We start from the raw sequence: 6,056 nt of genomic DNA, 5'->3' as shown, positions 1-6,056 counted from the left end.
TAACTTTATAACTTTAGTATAGTGTAGTATAATTTTATAAATTTAGTATAATTTAATAGTTTTAGTATAATTTTAGCATAACTTTAGTATAATTTTATAACTTTAGTATAGTTTAGTATAATTTTATAAATTTAGTATAGTTTAGTATAATTTTATAAATTTAGTATAAATTTATTTAATAGTTTTAGTATAACTTTAGTATAATTTAATATTTTTAGTATAATTTTATAAGTTTAGTATAATTTTATAACTTTAGTATAGTTTAGTATAATTTTAGTATAACTTTAATATAATTTTATAACTTTAGTATAGTTTAGTATAATTTTATAAATTTAGTATAATTTTAGCATAATTTAATAGTTTTAGTATAACTTTAGTATAATTTTAGTATAATTTTATAACTTTAGTATAATTTTATAACTTTAGTATAATTTTATAACTTTCAGGGACCAGCAAACGTCCCAAAGCTAGTGAGAACGAGAGCTGGATTGTTAGTAGACCGGTGGATGGTGGCCTCGTTGATGGTTCCGTGATTCCTAGTTTTCTAGGACATGTTGCCTCACGGATGCTGGGAGGAGAGCTTCAGTCGTTTCTGACATGCTACAACAGATCAACAACATGTCAGAATTTGTGGGTGTGGTTTTCTGGTGCGTCACCCGAGGTAAGAATAATTTGGTTTGTCAACATTTATTGTAATTTGTATTTTTAACTATAAACCTCAAAAACATTCAGTAGTTGTATATGTGTCATTTTACAACTGAAGGATATGATCGAGAAGACTCGGTTGTCTCACCTTCCACATATCATGTTTAGGAACCTCGACACTCCGCTGTTGACTGCGTTCGTGGAGCGGTGGCAGCCTGATACGAACTCCTTCCACATGCCGTTCGGGAAGATGACTATCCAACTGCATGATGTATGACAGATTCTTCGTATCCCGATCGACGGTGCGATGGTGTCCGAGTCTCCCACTACTGACCAGCTGCATGCCATGTGCATGATGATGTCCGGGGTGGATCGTGAGCAGCTTTTGTCGCCGACCCGACATCTCTGGAGTGGTGGAGGTGTATTTGTTGATGCTGTACACAGGCTTTTCATCGAGGGTAGGGATGACGCTACTCGGGCCACATCGTGGATGTGGCTTATGCTCGGATCCACTTTGTTTGTTGACAAGAGTGGAGATAGGATTAGCCCGGCCCATCTTGCTGAGGTTTACGGCGGTGTCAAAGGGGCAACTGGACTTTCATGAGGTCTGCTACACTTGCCACGTTGTATCGGCAGCTGGGGATAGCGAGCAGAGGAGACTGTTCTGGTATATGCGGATGTTTGGGCCTACTACAGACGTGGATATACAAGTATTTTTCGGTGTTCCGGTCACATAGACTAGCTCACGTGATCCCAGCTGACCATGCCCGTGCACTAAGATGGGAGGTCGGGGTACCAGGCAAGACGACCGCCCGACTAGAAACCATACGCGAGCAGTTGGACCGTATAACGGCAGCAAATGTATTTTATAAAATTTTAGAATTAATTTAAGTATTATTTATAGTATATTATTATTTATTATTGAGTATTATTTTTTTTCAGGAGACGTGGTTGCCTTATGGTCCTGTCCCCGATGATGATCGGCTTCGAGTGTCCTATGTCGGTTGGATACGGTGTAGAGACATCGTCGAGCCGTATATGCCGGATCGAGCGTTGCGACAGGTCGGATATACTCAGCCTATCCCAGATGAGCGTATTAGACCTGATAAAGGAGTACGACCATGGAGGTCTTTATCGTACAGGCTCACACGCATTCCTCTGTCACAGTTGAGCATACCTGGCGGAGATTTCTATCGGCTCGGGGCATTGATCGGAGGAGATGTCGGCCAGTTGGATACGATCCCACTGCTTGTGATGCTGCTTACATGGACTGGTATATTCGATATTCGCATCCTCATCTCCTTCATGCACCACAGGATGGACAGGTCCAGTATGCTCGCGCCAACAACGAATTTGTAAGTTTATTATTATTTAATATATATTATTATTTAGTATTAGTTTATATGTGTTTATTTTTTAATATTTATTTATTTATTTTGCAGTGGGTTAGCTGGTTGTGGCGTGTCACCCAACTAGCGGCTACCCACCGATCTTACGAGGATACTCCACTCATTAAGAGGGAGATGAATGAGTTTATGGACGCGTGGCGTCGGACGAACTAAATGTCGTAATTATATGTACTCTTTTATTACATTTTAATATTTTTGATATTATATGTACTCTTTTATGTTTATTAATTTTTATTTTAATGTTTATTGTTAAAGGGTAATCCGAGTAAAAATACATAATTTTTATTTGTAAACGGATAATTCGAGTTAACCACAATCATCAACAATTTTTTTTGGATTTATTCATGCGGGCGTGAGGTAATCACGCCCATCACAGGGTGAGGCGTGAGGCTATCACGCCTCACCGTAGGTGCGGACATGATAGCTTCATGCCTCACCATGTGGTGAGGCGTGATTACCTCACGCTCGTGTGTCGAGAGAGGTTTTTTTCTCTATTTCCTACCTCAAAGCCTCAAAGGGTATTTTTGTCCTTTCACGGGGCTAGAGGCACTTTTTTTTTTTTTTGGTATGAATATTGTAGCTAATAAACTAGCTAGAATTGCCTTTGGAATAGTGCGATAGACAATTAACTTTTATTTTTTTCCAGCTTTATACTTTGTTTATCTTTTTATCTTAAAGAAAAAGAAAATATAAGACAGTTCAAACAAAAAAAAAAAAAAAAAAATATAACAAGTCGTTTATCTTAAAAGGCCAATTTGGATAGTAGAAAAGTCAGAGTAAAAGTTGAGAGAGAGCAAATCACAGCGTAGTTAGGCAGTCTATAATGCTTCAAACTATATAAAATTAATATGAATTTTCAATTCCACGATTTTGATTAATTGTTGTTCTTCAATAGAATATTTCTGCAGCTAACTTTAGAAGAATTAACGCAGTCTATATGAAGGAGTCGTTGGTTGAGTCAACTGAAGATTAGTATGGTGAAATCATGTAGTTAAGATTTTTGCATATTCAATGAATGGGACTTGCTATCAAATTTCATATAATAATGACTGCTGAAAGAGAGGGAGAAGTTTTGTTTAATACTAGAACTAAGCGAAATAAGGCAGGCTTGATTGGAAGGAGCATTAAACAATAATTAATTTAATTATGAGGGTGCGCCTGCAATATGCTTAAGAATGTTACTATTTTATATTCATTTGTTGTTTTCTCTTTATCCTTTTGTGCAAATGCCACAATTCACCATTGTAATATTACTAATGTCCTAATAAAGTATTCATTAAATACGACACTTACAATGTAAATGAGATCATATATATATATATATATATAATGGAAGAGGAGAAAAACATAGAAATAGTGATCAGTGTAATGGAGGCGAAGAGAATGATAGATTATGAAATTGAGAGTAATGAAGATCCCAAAGGTAAAGATGAAGAGTTGCAAATGGCCCCCCTGAGTTACCAGTGCAGTTCCTGTTTTTCGATAGAGTTGCTTAAATCTTATGAATATGAACAAGACCATCTTCAACTTCAACAGGATGATGATGTCATTCAAGTTCATCAAAAGATTAGTGATTATCCGACAGTAGTAGTAGTCAATCCCACCCAGATTACTGCCAAATCAAGCAAGGTATTTTATATTAATTCATATAATTAAAAGTTAACACTTAAAGAATGGGTTTTAAATTGGTATCTGCACTGCAGGCGAGTTCAAAGGACTGGTTAAGTCGGTGGAAACTGCTAGGATGTTTTTATTCAACCAAGTATCAAAAATGTTGACTCAAAACTAAGTTCCCTTTTATTTATTTATGTTAATCAAAGGAAGAGTTTATGTTAATTGTTAAAGACATATCCTTATTGGATACTTTTCCACTTCTTCTACTGCCTATACTATTAATACAAAATTTCCATAATAATTAACTATATAAGCTATGAGAAATCTGGAAAGCATCCTTATTTTGTAAATGTTGAGTTTGGATAGTTCATTCCGAATAAGATTAATACCACGCGACTAGACTCTTAGAAGAAACCCTAGGCTGTATTGCAATATGTAAGCCGCCTATTACTCCACTTGCGTCGCGACCCCCGCCTTCTAACAAGGTTAGATGGAAAGGTTCTCGAATTGCTCCGACTGAACCACTCAAGACTTGAAGAGATACCATAGCTAACAAGATAACTTCTCAGACTGATAGGGTTAAGGAAAACCTACGTTCAAATAGCAGACTGACTATTGAATTCACTCGGATTTGGGTTGCTGCTCAAATTCCTCGGGTCTTGTGTTTATTGGTCTATCATATATAATATATTGGGTAACTTCTGAAAGGTTTTTAAAGCTTTTCCTTTAATTTGCAACGTGTTTTTGCATTTTTTACGTGTTGTTTTGGGTTTTTGCCTAGAAGGAAGTTTGTTGTCTGCGACAGATCGGTGATAGAGTCCGACAGATAGAACTCTGTTTCGGGTCGGGTAATTTAGAAATTTGTCTATTTCGGTAAATTTATTATTAGTGTATATTTATATGTTTTAGTATGTGTTTAAATGGAATAAAACCAATCTCGGGTTAATAGAGGTATTTTGGTCTTTAAAGACATTAAACATGATAGAACATTAAACTAGGTTGTGGATTAATTTACATGATATGTGTTAGATCTTTAGGCTTTGTTGAGTCCTATTTGATCTAGTTTGTCGCCACAGTTAAATCTGAAAGACGGGTTCTAATATCTTGCGGCTAACATTTATTGTTTTGCAAATTTAATAAATTTAGTTTATAGGACTAGAATTGATGTAATAGGGTTACGTATGCCATCATTTCAGTATTTATTTATCGCTTTCGAACGTAAATTCATAATTAAATGGAATTTTATTAGAATATAAAATGATATTTTAATAAAAGACAAGTCTACGCGTTCATTAATCAGACTCTTTAACTGTTTAAGTCATGAACCTAACTCTGAAGAGATGGCATGTTTTGAACTCGTGTGTCATCTAATCTTTTTACATGTTCCCAAAAATTAAAATTCGGGTGATGACTCTGCAATAATTAAGCTAGCCCAAAAACATAATAAACGAGTTAGTAAATAAACTAATTGTATACACTGAAAGGGACACGCTAGTCGTCGTCCTTAAAAACGGTAAGTGACGGTGTAATGTAAAAACAGAATCCCATTTGCGGAATCTTAAAAGGGTAATCGGGTTCCGCGGCCGTTTAGAGTTATCAAATCCGATTCTTATATTTCTAGGCTATTTTGTTGTCGATTCATGTCATCCTCGGGTTTTCCTATGACTACCATCTCGAACACTTATGTTTGGACCTCATTGAAATATGCGTACTCGATTTTACGGGAACATTCACTTTGCTGGCTTGGTGAGTCATCCTCAGTGAAATTTTGGTTTGATACTTGGTTGAATCTGACTGTTGCGGCTCGTCTTAATATGCTACCTTTTGCGAAGAGGACTCTCCTAGACAAAGTCTGAGATTTCTTTGTTGATGGTTGCTGGCAGGGGCTCCCTAAACTTCCACAAGCTATCGCAGAGTGCATTATCGCAGTCCATCGGGACCAAAGCAATGAGAATTTCTTTATTTGGCATATGAAGATTCAAAGAATATTGAATGAGGTAAAGTCTCAATAACTTTGATTTCTCATTAAAGAAAATACATAGGTACTAATTACATATTTAATCTATTGCTAGGTGTGCTCAACGAGTAAAAGGTACTACAAGGACAAGGACAAATGTTTCAATCCTAGCCATTGATCAATAAGTCTTGTGATGGATGGATGTGATTGATTTGGGCTTAGGTTCATATGAGGTGTGGTGCATTCTATTAGCATGGGCTGCTTCTAAAATACTCTTGTAGGAAAAGGTCTGAAATACCCTTGGAATACCAAAGGGTTACGTAAAGACTTAAAGCCTTCTTTAATTATTTGTACTTGATGGGATTCTTTTCTGTTGAACTCTTCAGTTTCTTCTTCTTCTTGCTTTCGTCTTCTTCATTTGCAAAATCTGT

The sequence above is a fragment of the Euphorbia lathyris genome, chromosome 10 (genome assembly GCF_963576675.1).
Source record: "Euphorbia lathyris chromosome 10, ddEupLath1.1, whole genome shotgun sequence".
Taxonomy (NCBI): domain Eukaryota; kingdom Viridiplantae; phylum Streptophyta; class Magnoliopsida; order Malpighiales; family Euphorbiaceae; genus Euphorbia; species Euphorbia lathyris.
Note: the sequence above shows the minus strand (reverse complement) of the source record.